Source organism: Aquarana catesbeiana, linkage group LG04 (genome assembly GCF_042186555.1).
Source record: "Aquarana catesbeiana isolate 2022-GZ linkage group LG04, ASM4218655v1, whole genome shotgun sequence".
Lineage (NCBI taxonomy): Eukaryota > Metazoa > Chordata > Amphibia > Anura > Ranidae > Aquarana > Aquarana catesbeiana.
In genome coordinates, this window is record NC_133327.1 from 79,952,176 (window position 1) to 79,966,837 (window position 14,662).

A 14,662-nucleotide genomic window follows, 5' to 3' on the forward strand; every position below is an offset into this window, starting at 1 on the left:
TGGTCTATGGGAATGTTTGACCATTCTTCCAGAAGCACATTTGTGAGGTCAGGCACTGATGTTGGACGAGAAGGCCTGGCTCGCAGTCTCCGCTCTAATTCATCCCAAAGGTGCTTCTATCGGGTTGAGGTCAGGACTCTGCTGGCCAATCAAGTTCCTCCATCCCAAACTCACTCATCCATATCTTTATGGACCTTGCTTTGAGCACTGGTCCATATTCTGGTGAAGGGGGATTATAGTGTGGGAACCCCTAAGGCGTCAGCATACCAAGACATTTTGGACAATTTCATGCTCCCAACTTTGTGGGAACAGTTTGGGGATGGCCCCTTCCTGTTCCAACATGACTGCACACCAGTGCACAAAGTGAGGTCCATAAAGACATGGATGAGCAAGCTTGGATTGGAGGAGCTTGACTGGCCTGCACAGAGTCCTGACCTCAACCTGATAGAACACCTTTGAGATGAATTCAAGCGGAGACTGCGAGCCAGGCCTTCTCATCCACATCAGTGCCTGACCTCACAAATACGCTTCTGGAAGAATGGTCAAACATTCCCATAGACACACTCCTAAACCTTGTGGAGAGCCTTCCCAGAATAGTTGAAGCTGTTATAGCTGCAAAGGGTGGGCCAACTCAATATTGAACCCTACGGGCTAAGACTGGGACGCCATTAAAGTTCGTGTGCGTGTAAAGACAGGCGTCCCAATACTTTTGGCAATATAGTGTACCTTGGTAGACATCAGGGGCATATTTAACCACTTGCCTACTGGGCACTTTCAGTGCTGTCACACTTTGAATGACAATTGCGCGATCATGCAACACTGTACCCAAATACATTTTTTACCATTTTTTTCCCCACAAATAGAGCTTTCTTTTGGTGGTAAATTTTAGACAGAAAATTTTGAAAAAAAAAAAAAAAAGTTTCCTTGGTTTCTGTCAGAACATTTTGTAAATAAGTTATTTTATCTCCTTCACTGATGGGCACTGATGAGGCGGCACTGATGAGGAAGCACTAATATGAAGCACGGATGGGCACTGATAGGCTACACTGGTGTGCGCTTATATTTGGCACTGATGGGCAATGATAGGTGGCATGGATAAGCGAAACTAATGGACACTGATGGGTGGCACTAATAAGCAGCACTGATGAGCAGGCAGTGATGGGCATTAAAAGGCAGCTCTGACTTGCCTCACTGATGGGAACAGAATGGCCTCGCTGATGGGCACAAATTGGTGTCACCGATGGGCACAGACTGGCATCACTGCTAGGCACTGTTGAGGCTGCACTGATAATCAGGGCACTAATAATTTACCTGTCAGGTCTCCCCTGTGAGGAGATGCCACTGATCGGCTCTCCTCTCCTCACACTCTGTCAGTGTGAGGCGGGGAGAGCTGATTACCGGCACTTTCGTGTTTACATGTGACGGCTGTGATTTGACACAGCCGATTACATGGGTAAAGAACCGCGTCATCGGCTCTTTACCGAGATCGGGGAAGTGACATGTCCCAGGGACACAGCGTGCCAGCGATCGCTGCGCCGCGTGCCCCTGCGGGAGCTTGTTTGCGGTGAAACTGGATGATGTCATATGATGTCAGCCCAGAACGAAAGGGGGTCCCGCCCGCTGTCATTTGTCTATACGGTGGGTGGGAGGTGGTTAAAAAAGCAGTGAATGTGCCATTCAGCAAACATTCACCACAGGCGAATTAATCGCTGTGATTTAAAACATATGCACCAGGAAGATACACCTGCAGTGTATTTCTTTAAAGTGGAAGTAAACCCTCCTATCATTTTCAGCCAAGGAAGCTGCCATCTTTGCCTCTGTTTAATCTAAAACTGCCATGATGCTGCACATGTGGTCAGTTATGACACCAGCCATTGGATGGTTTGACAGTTTGTTCGAGAGCACAACCAATGGGAGAGTTACATTTCCGGCATGTGCCGGAAATGAAACTGTTTTATGGATGGGTTTACTTCCGCTTTAATTCTCATAGAAACGATGGTCAGATGATCTCTGCCAAAGGCAATTGAGTTAATGCTGACCAATTGGTTTCTCTGCTTGAAGAACAATTTTCCCCTTCAGAAGAAATCATAGAGGTGACCATTGCAGAGGCACCAGCCATCTGATCAATATCAAAATTGTAGAATTTCAGAGCAACAGTAAGCTTTTTCATCTGTCTTTCATTTTCTTGCCATCACTAAATGTTATGATTGCAATAAAGGAAAGTTTTTCTGGGAGAATGGGTCTGTTTTAAACAAAGGCCTTCATGTTTTTAGATATTCAGCCAATCAGACTTGAGCACTATTAAAGGTGTATGCCCAGGTGTGAAACCCTCACATTCCATTTGACAGTTCAAGAAATTATAAAGAGTGAAACCAGCGTCCTCCTTACTACTCTTCACTATCTGTCTAATGTACATGTCTTTCATCTCTTACTTAGACAGCTATTAAATATGGTAGAATTGACTGGAATTCAATAAAAATGCGAACATGTTTATTTTTATATGTCCTGTTCACTTTAATACGATGCCAGCAACTCGACGCAAGATGCCAGAGAGGCAAGAAAACACAACATTCGATAGTTTAAAAAAAAGACGTTATACAACATCAAAGAGGGCATGGCAGATTCCGCAGACAATATCCAGACAAAATCAAAATGCTCAACTCTGACAAGTTAAATACCGTTTGAATCGGAGCTAAATACAATGTGCAGAAGATATTTGCTTGTCTTCTGCTGGAGAGAAGATGAAAAGGATTGAATGGCATACAATGTGGAAACACAAAAGTTGCAGTATTGTTGAAACGGATTAAGCAACATGCCTAGGAAAAAAGCCAGAGATTGATAGGTTACAAGCAGGCACAATTACGGACGCAAATCCTATCAGGTGTAAAGGAAGGAAAACAAAAATATGGCATGTGTCAGGTTCCTATAATACAATTCCAGGTGTGTTGACTGAGCTGTCAATGATTGGGTGATGCAGAGGACAGATGGCAAAGGAACGGTATGATTATTGACCCACTATGGTCTGAAACATGGTAACATGGTTCTCTTTTTATCTGCTGAAAAAATAGTTATTTTCAAATTAAATCTCACTCCAGGAAGGCAAAAGCTGGTCATACGCTAGAAGAATTTAGTTTGCAAATTTATTGGACACTTTCACCCTCTCCTACCCAGGCCAATTTTTAGCTTTCAATGCTATCACACTTTGAATGACAATTGCTCAGTCTTGCAACACTGTACACGTATCACATTTTTATCATTTTTTTTTTCACACAAATAGAGCTTTCTTTTGGTGGTATTTAATCACCACTGTTTTTTTTTTTTTTTTTTATCTTTAGCTCAATACAATAAAAAAGACTGAAAATTTTGAAAAAAAACCCTTGTGTCAGAAACCATGAACCAGACCGAGACAGAAGTACAGTAAGATCACACTTGTTTATTAATAAAATTAAAAAGGTAAATAGAGTAAGCATAGTCAAAGCATAGCCAGAGTCCAGTAACTGGATCCGGTAATCAGCCAGGCCAGAAGTCAAGGATCCAAGTAGAGGAACAGCAAGCAGGATAAGGAGCCAGAAGGGATGTCAGCAAAGCCAGTCTTTAAACAGGAACGCAGGAGATGGTTTCTTGTGATGTGACCAAGGCGAAGGCAGAGATCAAGTGAGCTGGACGGCTTTGAGTAGGCAGGACTGACGAGCAGAATCAACAACAGCTGGGTAACTGTGGAGAGAGATGGGAGCTGGCAATTAACCGACAGCTGAGCGGCCAGCTCAGAGAAGGAAGGGCTGAGCCCAGCCCTGACACTTTGTTTTTCTTATGCCCCATACACACGATCAGAAATTCTGCCAGCAAAAGTCCGATGTGAGCTTTTAGTCAGAAATTGTGACCGTGTGTATGCTCCATTAGACTTTTGCTGGCAGAATTCCAGCCAGCAAAAGATTGAGAGCAGGTTCTCTATTTTTCGGTCGGAAAAAGTTCCTATCCAAAAATGCGTTCGTCTGTATGCAATTCGGACGCGCAAAAAAATCACGCATGCTCTGAAACAATTAGACGCATGCTCGGAAACATTGAACTTCATTTTCTCGGCTCGTTGTAGTGTTGTATGTCACTGCGTTCTTCATGGTCGAAAGTTCAGAGAACTTTTGTGTGACCGTGTGTATGCAAGGCAAGCTTGAGCGGAATTCCGTTGGAAAAACCATCCAAGTATTTTCTGACGGAATTTCTGATCGTGTGTATTGGGCATTCGTTTCTGTTGAAAAAAAATTGCAAATAAATAATCTTTCACTGACCACTTTATTAGGTACACCTTGCTAGTACCGGGTTGGACCCCTTTTGCCTTCAGAACTGCCTAAATTCTTCATAGCATAGATTCAACAAGGTGTTGGAAACATTCCTCAGAGATTTTGGTCCATATTGACATGATAACATCATGCAGTTGCTGCAGATTTGTCGGCTTCACATCCATGATGCAAAACTCCCATTCCACCACATCCCAAAGGTGCTCTATTAGATTGAGATCTGGAGACTGTGGAGGCCATTGGAGTACAGTGAACTCATTGTTATGTTCAAGAAACCAGTGGTGAGATGATTTGAGCTTTGTGACATGGTGCATTATTCTGCTGGAAGATGGGTACACTGTTTTCATACAGGGATGGACATGCTCAGCAAAAATATTCAGGTAGGCCGTGGAGTTTAAACGATGCTCAATTGGTATTAAGGGGCCCAAAGTGTGCCAAGAAAATATCCCCCACACCATTACATTACCACTACCAGCCTAAACCGTTGATACAAGGCAGGATGGATCCATTCTTTCATGTTGTTGATGCCAAATTCTGACCGTACCATCCGAATGTCGTGGCTGAAATCGAGACTCATCAGACCAGGCAATGTTTTTTATATCTTCTATTGTCCTATTTTGGTGATCCTGTTGCAAATTGTAGCCTCAGTTTCCTGTTCTTAGCTGACAGGAGTGGCACCCGGTGTGGTCTTCTGCTTCTATAGCCCATCTGCTTCAAAGTTCAAATTGTGTTGTGTTCAGAGATGGTATTCTGCATACCTTGATATTAACGAGTGGTTATTTGAGATACTGTTGCCTTTCTATCATCTCAAAAAAGTCTGCCCATTCTCCTCTGACATCAACAAAGCATTTTTGTCCACACAACTGCCGCTCACTGGATATTTTCTCTTTTTTGGACCATTCTTGGTAAACCCTAGAGATGGTTGTACAAGAAAATCCCAGTAGATCAGCAGTTTTTGAAATATTTAAACCTGCCCGTCTGGCACCAACAACCATGCCACGTTCAAAGTCACTTAAATCCCCTTTCTTTCCCATTCTGATGCTCGGTTTGAACTTCAGCAAGTCATCTTTACCATGTCTAGATGCATTGAGTTGCTGCCATGTGATTGGCTGATTAGCCATTTGTATTACCAAGCAATTGAACGGATGAACATAATAAAGTGAGTGTATATCTGAAAATTGGTCAATCCTGATGTACTGATGGCTTCAATTCTTGGGACCCGAAAATGCTAGGACAATACAAATACCCCTCAAATGACCCTTTTTTGTAAATTAGGCAGTCCAAGGTATTTAGTAAGAGGCACTGTGAGTTTTTTGAAGTTGTAGTTTTTTGTCACAATTTTTGGAAAATGAACAAAATTTTTAAAAAATAGTTTTTTTTTTCACTTTTTTTTTAACCTACTATCACCAATGCAGTACAGCATTATTATATGACTGTGTGGTAGCAATCAAGGATGCTGACTGGTGACAGTATGTATAAAAAATAAAAAATAAATATTTTTTTAACTTTTTTTTTATTCTATTACTTAATTTTATTATTTTTTTACGTTTTTTTTTTTTAAACACACTGTGACCAGAGCAATGCAATGTTTCCATAGTAACACTGTCCTACTCTGGGGAAGTGATCAGGATTTTTTTTTTTTTTTTTTTACACATTATGATTGCTTATAGCAGTGAATTTGAGTAGTAAGAGTCCAGGGTCTGACTGGATGGATGGGTCAACTAGGTATAGTTCGGAGATACAGAGCAGCTGAAGCCACTGCCGCCCGCCACTAGACAGAGAGCCACTGGAACTGGGATCACTGTACAATCCTTGAAAAAGTATTCATACCCCTTTGAAATTTTCCACATTTTGTCATGTTACAACCAAAAATTTAAATGTATTTTATTGGGATTTTATGTGATAGACTGACACAAAGTGGCACATAATTGTGAGGTGGAAGGAAAATGATAAATGGTTTTCAATATTTTTTACTAATAAATATGTGAAAAGTGTGGTGTACATTTGTATTCAGACCCCCTAAGTCAATACTTTGTAGAATCACCTTTCGCTGCAATTACAGCTGCAAGTCTTTTTGGGGATGTCTCTACCAGCTTTGAACATCTAGAGCAGGGGTCTCAAAGTACCGGCCCGTGGAGCGATTACAAACGGCCCGCATGTAGGGCTGATCCTAGGCGGGTGGCAGCGGCACAGAGTTTTCGCTCTCTGTTTCCTCTCCCCCCGCATGCTGCTGCAGCCCAGCTCACAACACAGGAGAGCAGAGCGGAGGGAGTATCCGCCCATCGCCCTGCCCACCTGTTCTGTCAAGAAATGCTCTCATCGAATAGTGCCAGGCTGAAGTGCGCATGCGCTGTACGTAACATCACAACAGCTGATTTTACCATCAGCTGTTGTGACAGCGAGACATGGCAGGTGCACAATAGCTGACAGAACTTTTTTTTTCTGTCAGATTGAGCCCTGCGCTCCCATGGAGAGTTTATGTCCATGATGGGTGGATCTCTACACATTGTGGGTGGATTTATGGGAACTTGGGGGCGGGATTACATGTCCAGTGCTGCAAAACAAAAACTTTGTGCTGGGCGGATTTCTACATTTCTTGTGGGTGGATTTATGGCCACTTTGGGGCAGAATTAGATGGCCAGTGCTGCAAAAAAATAAAACTTTGTGATATTCCGCCCCAAAGTACCCATAAATACGCCCACAAAAAAATGTAAAAATCCACCCATCAAAGTTTTTGCAGCACTGGCCATCTAATTCCGCCCCAAAGTGCCCATATATCCACCCACAAGAAATGTAGAAATCCGCCCATCACAAAGTTTTTGTTTTGCAGCACTGGACATGTAATTCTGCTTGCAAGTGCCCATAAATCCACCCACAACGTGTAGAAATCTGCCCATCATGGACATGAACTCACTGGGGGGAGCGCAGGGCACAATCTGACAAAAAAAAAAATTCTGTCGGCTATTGTGCGCCTCCGTCTCACCATCACAACAGCTGATGGTAAAAGCAGTTGTTGTGATGTTACGTACAGCACATGTGTTGCGCATGCGCCCTTCAGCCCGGGTACTATTCGATGGGGGGCATTTCTCGACAGAACACCTGGACGAACTGCGTATGTGCCGTATGTAATACCACAACAGCTGATTTTACGATCAGCTGCTGTGTTGGCGAGACGGCACCTGCGCACAATAGCTGACTGAAGACATTTTTCAGTCAGATTGTGCCAAGGCACGTTCATGTAGGTGAGGGGCGGAATTTAACACGAAGGGGCGGATGTTTTCATTGAAGGCCAGTGCTGATCTAACATGAAGGGGGTGGATGTTTTCAAGGATGGCCACTGCTGCAAAGATGGGGGCAGAATTTTAAACATTTAGCTAGCTAAATAGACCCTCCAGGAAGAATAGCAGATAAAGATTTGTTTAGCAGATTTGTTTGGGCATCATTAAAAATTCCGCCCCCAGCACTGGCCATCATTGAAAACATCCGCGCCCTTCATGTTAAATTCCACCCCTCACCTACATGAACACTCCTCGCAGCGCGAGGCACAATCTGACTTAAAAATGTCTTCAGTCGGCTATTGTGCGCAGGCTGTTGTGCTACTTACAGGGCATGCGCTGTTCATCCCGGGCACTATTCGATAGCGGGCACTTCTCCACAGAACACTGGCCCCAGATCCGGATTCTGCTGCCACCTCAGGGCGGAAGATTGGGGCGTTCTCAGGGTGCCCTGCCACTAGGCCTGTGATGAAGCCAGGACCTGACAGGAGGAGCGGACTCAGGAGGCAGAAGATCAGGCCACCAGCTGACTACCAGGAGGAGAGGTAAGTGAGCCATCACACAGAGGCTGAGAAAAGCCCTTAGTTGCGTGACTCGGGTTGAAACTTGTGAAGAGGGGGTATTTGTGGAGTGTGTGTGTGGGGGGGATATTTGTGAAGTGGAGTGTGGGGGGTACTTGTGGAGTGTAAGGGAAAAAAAGTGTGTGCTATACACTGATAAATACGGTAATTCATGTAGCATTTACTTCCTGGAATCCATCTGCCTGTAGCGCAGGCATGCAGGCAAGAGAGTGTGCTTAGCTCAGAAAACCCCTCCTCTCCTGAAGACTACTGGGATGGATGACATGATTTGTCTAGGCCTGGAAACCAGAAAGTAACAGAAGAAATGTAAAAAAAAAAAAGAAAAAAAAGTTTAAAACAAGTAAATATATAAATATAATGTACTTTCCTATCTATTTAATTTATGCTAACAGCATAAGGATTAAAAATAGTCAATGCTGATTCAGAGAGAAAAGTTCTGCTTTAAAGCGGTTGTATACCCGCTGATACTTTTTTTTTCTTTATAGCCCTGTAAGGCAAAAGGCATAATGAGCTAGTATGCACCGCGATGTCATCACTCACGCGCATGCGTGCGGGAGATTTCTTTCCCGGCAAGGCCTGGCAACTGCCGGGCCTTCAGCCGAGAATCCCCTGTGCGCATGCGCCGCTGCAGTCAGCGGCCCCTAGCAAGGGGAATATCTCCTAAACCGTACAGGTTTAGGAGATTTTTTTTTTACCTACAGGTAAGCCTTATTATAGGCTTACCTGTAGGTAAAAGTTAAAAAATAGACTATACAACCGCTTTAAAGCCTATTTCTAGGATTCCCCCTCCTGTCTTCCTCCTGTCTCCCAAGTTGTCGGCTACAGTAGGGGGCAGTGTGGTGCATGATTCAGTGCATTACACAGCTACTTTTTTGTTTTGTACAAACTTTATGTGAAGTGTACAAAACATACACTTCATTCATGGCAATGTACAGCAGTTGCAGTGTGAACGGGACACATAGAAAAAAAAAAAAATTCTCGTGTGTCCTTGCAGTTACATGTGTTTTACAATGTAGTAAAATGCCTGTCACCCCAATATGTGTGAATTCAGCCTTAGAAAAATGTAATGTAAGGAACTACTGCATCTGAAGGTAGGCAATAAAAAAAGCGGTTCAAATGCAGCTTCAAAGGTGTCATCCATGCTGCAACATTGAAGTAAACTTGGTTCTGACAAACATACATCAAAATGCAGGAAAACAATGCCTGCCTGCCTGCCTGCTTGCACAAGCACTTGAAATGACCTAACTTTATATTTTGTTGCATGCTATTAAAGTGAAGTAGTTAGACTCTTCCTTTTTCAATGCATGCCTGTGTTAGAAAAATAAAATTACAATAAAATCTCAACATCACTTAGAGGAGTTGACTCATAATAGCAAATAAAATTGCATAAACACCATATTAGGATATAGAGAGTAAAAGACCATCACCTAATAACTCTAGACAGGCACAGCAGGAGTCTTTGCGGCTTCTCACATACAGTAAGCAGCAGAAAACAGATGGAGTAATAGTTCAATGTCCTCGAAACACAGGCGTACCGTACAAATGTTCTTATTGGCTGCCTCCTTTTATGAAACACAAATGAACATGAGACATCAGTTATTGGCAAAACCTTTATATGGCACAAAACAACGACCACGAAGCCATACATGAAACCTGAGAGAGGCTATTATTATGACAGTCCTATTCTCTGCTGATAGTTAGGCAATTCACACAGCGGTAATTGTTCAAATATGCTGTTTGTTTCCTTGCATTGTTCCCCATTTTCAACCCCCAGCCATGAAAATAATGCATGACTTCACTGGTGTTTAGCTGTAATTTTCTTTATTTCAGTTTGCTCTGCAGAAGAAATATTGAAACAATTACAGAGTTTTAATGGGACATGGAAAACAAGAGTAGTGACTACACAGCAAAGAAAAAGTATTGTAAATACATTTAGAGATGTCTGATATTATATCAATATTAGAATGTTACTTTTTTCCCCAGATTTACAAAGTTGGAAAAAAATAACATCTGCCTTTTATACTGTGATATGGTAATTGTGGCTGCTTGTACGTGGTTTCTTCCGACCATATCTCCTGACTTTAAGGCCTGATTCACACCTATGCAGGTTGCAGTTTGCATATTGCAGGTGCATTTTGTGCTTTTCAATACACGCTTTTGATCCATTGAAGTCTATGGAACCAAAAACCAGAAAAAAGTCCCTGGCCCTTTCCATAAAATGCACAGATGTGAACTACATCCATAGGAAACCATGTTAAATGGATTGTAGTGTGTTTCTGCAAAAATTTCGTCCGATACGTATTCTTCTACATTTTTTTGGATCAAAAAAATCGCAATAAGCATTTATTGATTGGTTTGTGCAAAAGTTATAGCGTCTACAAAATAGGGGATAGTTTTATGGCATTTTTATTGATTTTTTTTTTTTTTTTACTAGTAATGGCGGCAATCAGCGATTTTTATCTTGACTGCGATATTATGGCGGACACATTGAACATTTTTGACACATTTTTGGGAACATTGTCATTTATACAGCAATCAGTGCTATACAAATGCACTGATTCCGATGTAAATGACACTGCCAGTGAAGGGGTTAACCACTAGGGGGCAGTGTAAGGGTTAAGTATATCCTGGGGAGTGTCTCTAACTGTAGGGGGGCATGGCTACGTGTGACACGTCATTGATCTCTGCTCCCGATCACAGGGAGCAGAGATCAGTGACACTGTCACTAGGCAGAACGGGGAGATGCTTGTTTACATTAGCATCTCCCCGTTCTTCCTCTCCATGAGGCGATCGTGGATATCCTTGCGGCGATCGAGTCTGCGGGACCCACGACCCAACTCACGGAGCTCCCGGCCGGTGCGCACGTGCGCCGCCGGCGGGAAATTTAAAGGGACGTACGGGTACGCCCATTTGCCCAGCCATGCTATTCTACCGACGTACATTGGCGTGCGCCGATCAGGAACTGGTTAATACAAGAAAGACTTTGGAAACTGCAGCTTGGCATTGCATGCTATTATTACATGTATGATCTACCAAAACACTCAGATCCTTCTCCACCATTGATTCCCCCAGTTGTACTCCTCCTAGTATGTATGATGCATATTCTTAGCCCCCAAGTGCATAACTTTACATTTATCAACATTAAACCTCATTTGCCACATAGTTGCCCAATTAGACAGTGCATTGAGGTTGGCTTGTAAATTGGAGACATCCTGTAAGGATGTTATTTCACTGCATAGCTTGGTGTCATCTGAAAAGACAGAAACGGTACTTGTAATCCCAGACCCTATATCATTTATAAGTATATTAAAAAGTAAGGGTGACAACACTGAACCTTGGGGTACACCACTGATAACCTTAGACCATTCAGAGTAAGAGTCGTTTACCACTACTCTGAATTCGTTCTTTTAGCCAGGTTTGTGTTTATTTACAAACTGATTTAAGCCTGTAGACTTTACCTTACACATGAGCCGTGTGTGGGGAACTGTGTCAAACGCTTTTGCAAAATCCAAGTATACCACGTCCACAGCCAACCCTCTGTCCAAGGTTTTACTTACCTCCTCATAAAAAGAAATCAGGTTTGTATGACAACTTCTATCTTTCATGAATCCATGCTGTCTGTTGCTTAATTAAACTAACAGGTCTATAGTTACTTGGTAAAGACGTTATCCCCTTTTTAAATATAGGCACCACATTGGCCTTATGCCAATCCAGTTGTACTATTCTAGTCATTAAGAGTTCCTAAAAATTAGAAACAATGGCTTTGAAATGACAGCGCTCAATTCTTTTAGGATCCGTGGGTATATGTCTTATGGTCTAGGTGCTTTATCCACCTTTATTCTGTCTAAATATTTCTGGACCACATCAAATTCCCATTATGGACATGAGCTCCCCCATGCTCCTTTGTATACACAGAGCTGAAGAAAATATTTAATAAATTTGCCTTCTCTTTGTCCCCAGTCACCCACTCCAGATTATTATGTAAAGGGCCTACATGCTCAGACCTGACCTTTTTACTATTAACCACTTCAGCCCCGGAAGGATCTACCCCCTTTAATGACCAGATCATTTTTTGCGATACGGCACTGCGTCGCTTTAACTGACAATTGCACGGTCATGCGACACTGTACCCAAACAAAATTGATGTCCTTTTTTCCCACAAATAGAGCTTTCTTTTGGTGGTATTTGATCACCTCTGCGGTTTTTATCTCCTGACAGACTCCATGGGAGCCTATGTGTGGGTTAACCCCGCCTCCTCTCCAATGCTAGGTGACCCTATACCCATAAATTTGAAATCACCACTAGGGACTGCGTTCCTTATTTGTCCTCCTCCGATGGACCTACATTTCGTTTGTTCCTACTTGGCGTCCAGTCGGATATTCTTCCAGATTACGGCATACCATCTGTGCAGAGGCAAGCTCAGAGCCCAGCCGTGGGCAGACGAGTGGCTATTTTTCAGGTGCACGATGCCCCAGTGGTGGAGGAGAAGCTGCCTTTGTATGCCTAGGATGGACGTCTGTCAAGCTCGGCTGGCAAGGTCTGCTGTTTTTTGCCTTTCTCCATGGCAGCTGTGTGTGTCCCTGTGTTGCGTCTTGTCCACAAGCCTTCCCCCTGCTAGTTTTTTCTTTATTCCTTGTGAGTAACTTCTCATGGCATCTGGAGCACTTCTGTGTTCCAGGACACAGCAGGACTTCCAGGTTGTGGCTGCTGCTATGTTCTGCGCATGCGCGAGGCCTCCGTGACATCGAGGCTTGGCTCGCGCATGCGCAGAGCGGCGGAGCACCAATCGGAGGCACAGGCGCCGTTCGGTGGTTTACACATCGCAGGCGTGAGGTGACGGCGCTGACGTCATCTGGGCGCGGGATTTAAAGAGCTATCAGCCTCGTCCTAGTGAGGATTCCTACAGGCAGTGAGCGGCAGCCTCCCCGAAGCTCAGGTTTTTTGCATGGGACAAGGTAAGCCCCTGTGGGGGTGCGGAGTCTTAAAAGGGATATATCTAAAAATGTTTATATAATAAAAAATATATATGCATATATAGATAGATAAATGAAAACAAAAGTGGGGAAAAACAAATATGTAATTTGTTCCTTTTGTTTTTTATTAGCGCCATAGCTTGTTCTAGAGATATCCGTATATTGTCGCAATCCCGTGGGATTTTTTCCTTTGGGTTCCATCCAGGAGTCATGGACAGGTCACTGCCTTTGTGCAGCCAGTCCTCTCGCACAAGGTATGTGCAGATGAGGGGGTGGGGCTGAGATTCCTTTCCATTGGCTGAGAATGCGTTTAACATCAGTCCCCCCCCCCCCCCCCCCTGTTTTTTATCTCCTTCAGCCCTTCCAGATCAGACTGCCAAATTGTGATTCAGGACAACAGAGACCTTGCCAGGCCGCAACATCACCACTCATCATCCAGGTCCCGACGTGATTCTCCGTCTCGGACCCAACAGCAGAGGAGATGTTCCCATTCCTCCTCCAATCAGAGATGTTCCCATTCCTCTTCCAGTCACCGCACCCACCGCCAGGACAGCCGCTCTGATCGCTGAGCCTGCTGGGGATGTGGAACACGATTTCCGGAGGGCAAGTCACTGTGTGATCCATGCTTTGCCTGGGTGGTTGGAGAAAAAGAGACAGAAAACCAGCAGATGGAGTCTCTTGTCAAGCATGTGGTCCAGCAGTCCCTAAAAGAGTGGGGTACAACCCGCACGCGGAGCCAATCCACCACACTATTTGGCTCCCCGGCTGACGAGGATCCAGGCCCATCCCAGCACTACGATGCTTCTCCTGGATCTTCAGACAGTGAGTTAGAGGGAGACCAGTTTTCTGGGGGTTTTGACTTTGCTCTTGTTCCCCCACTAGTCAAAGCGGTCAAGGAGGCCCTGAAGTGGGTAGACCCTTCTACTTCGCCTGCTAAGCAAAGGAAGTTCTTTAAACACTTGGGAAAAGAATGTTGTAACTTTCTGCTCCTTTCCGAATTGAGGGATGTCATTGACGAGGAATGGAGCAAAATAGATAAGAAAGCCTCTATGTCACGCAAAACCTCCAGATTATATCCCTTCAGGCAGAGAAAGTGAAACACCCGGAAGACGTTCCCCTCGTTGATGCAACACAAATGCGTCTGGCAAAACACGTCACTCTTTCACTGGAGGATGCGGTATCCTTCAAGGACAGTCTTGAGAGAAGGATAGACCAAGACCTCAAGAGAATCTACAGGCTAGCCGGTATGGCTTGCAAGCCCGCCCTGGCCCTAGCAGCTATGTCCAAGGCTATGTAAACCTGGACAGAGAATGTGGACTCTGTACTCAGAGGGTTTTCAGAAGAGTTAGCCACAGGCTCGGCAGTCCAGGAACTGAAGCTGGCAGCAGCCTTCCTGGGGGAGGCTTCTATCGATCTTAGCCGTCTGCTGGCCTGGACTATGCTGTCCTCGGTCATGGTTAAGCGGGCCCTGTGGTTACGGCCTTGGGCCGCCGATCCGGCATCTAAACAAGTCTGGTGTAGGGTTCCCTTTTGAAGGCTCA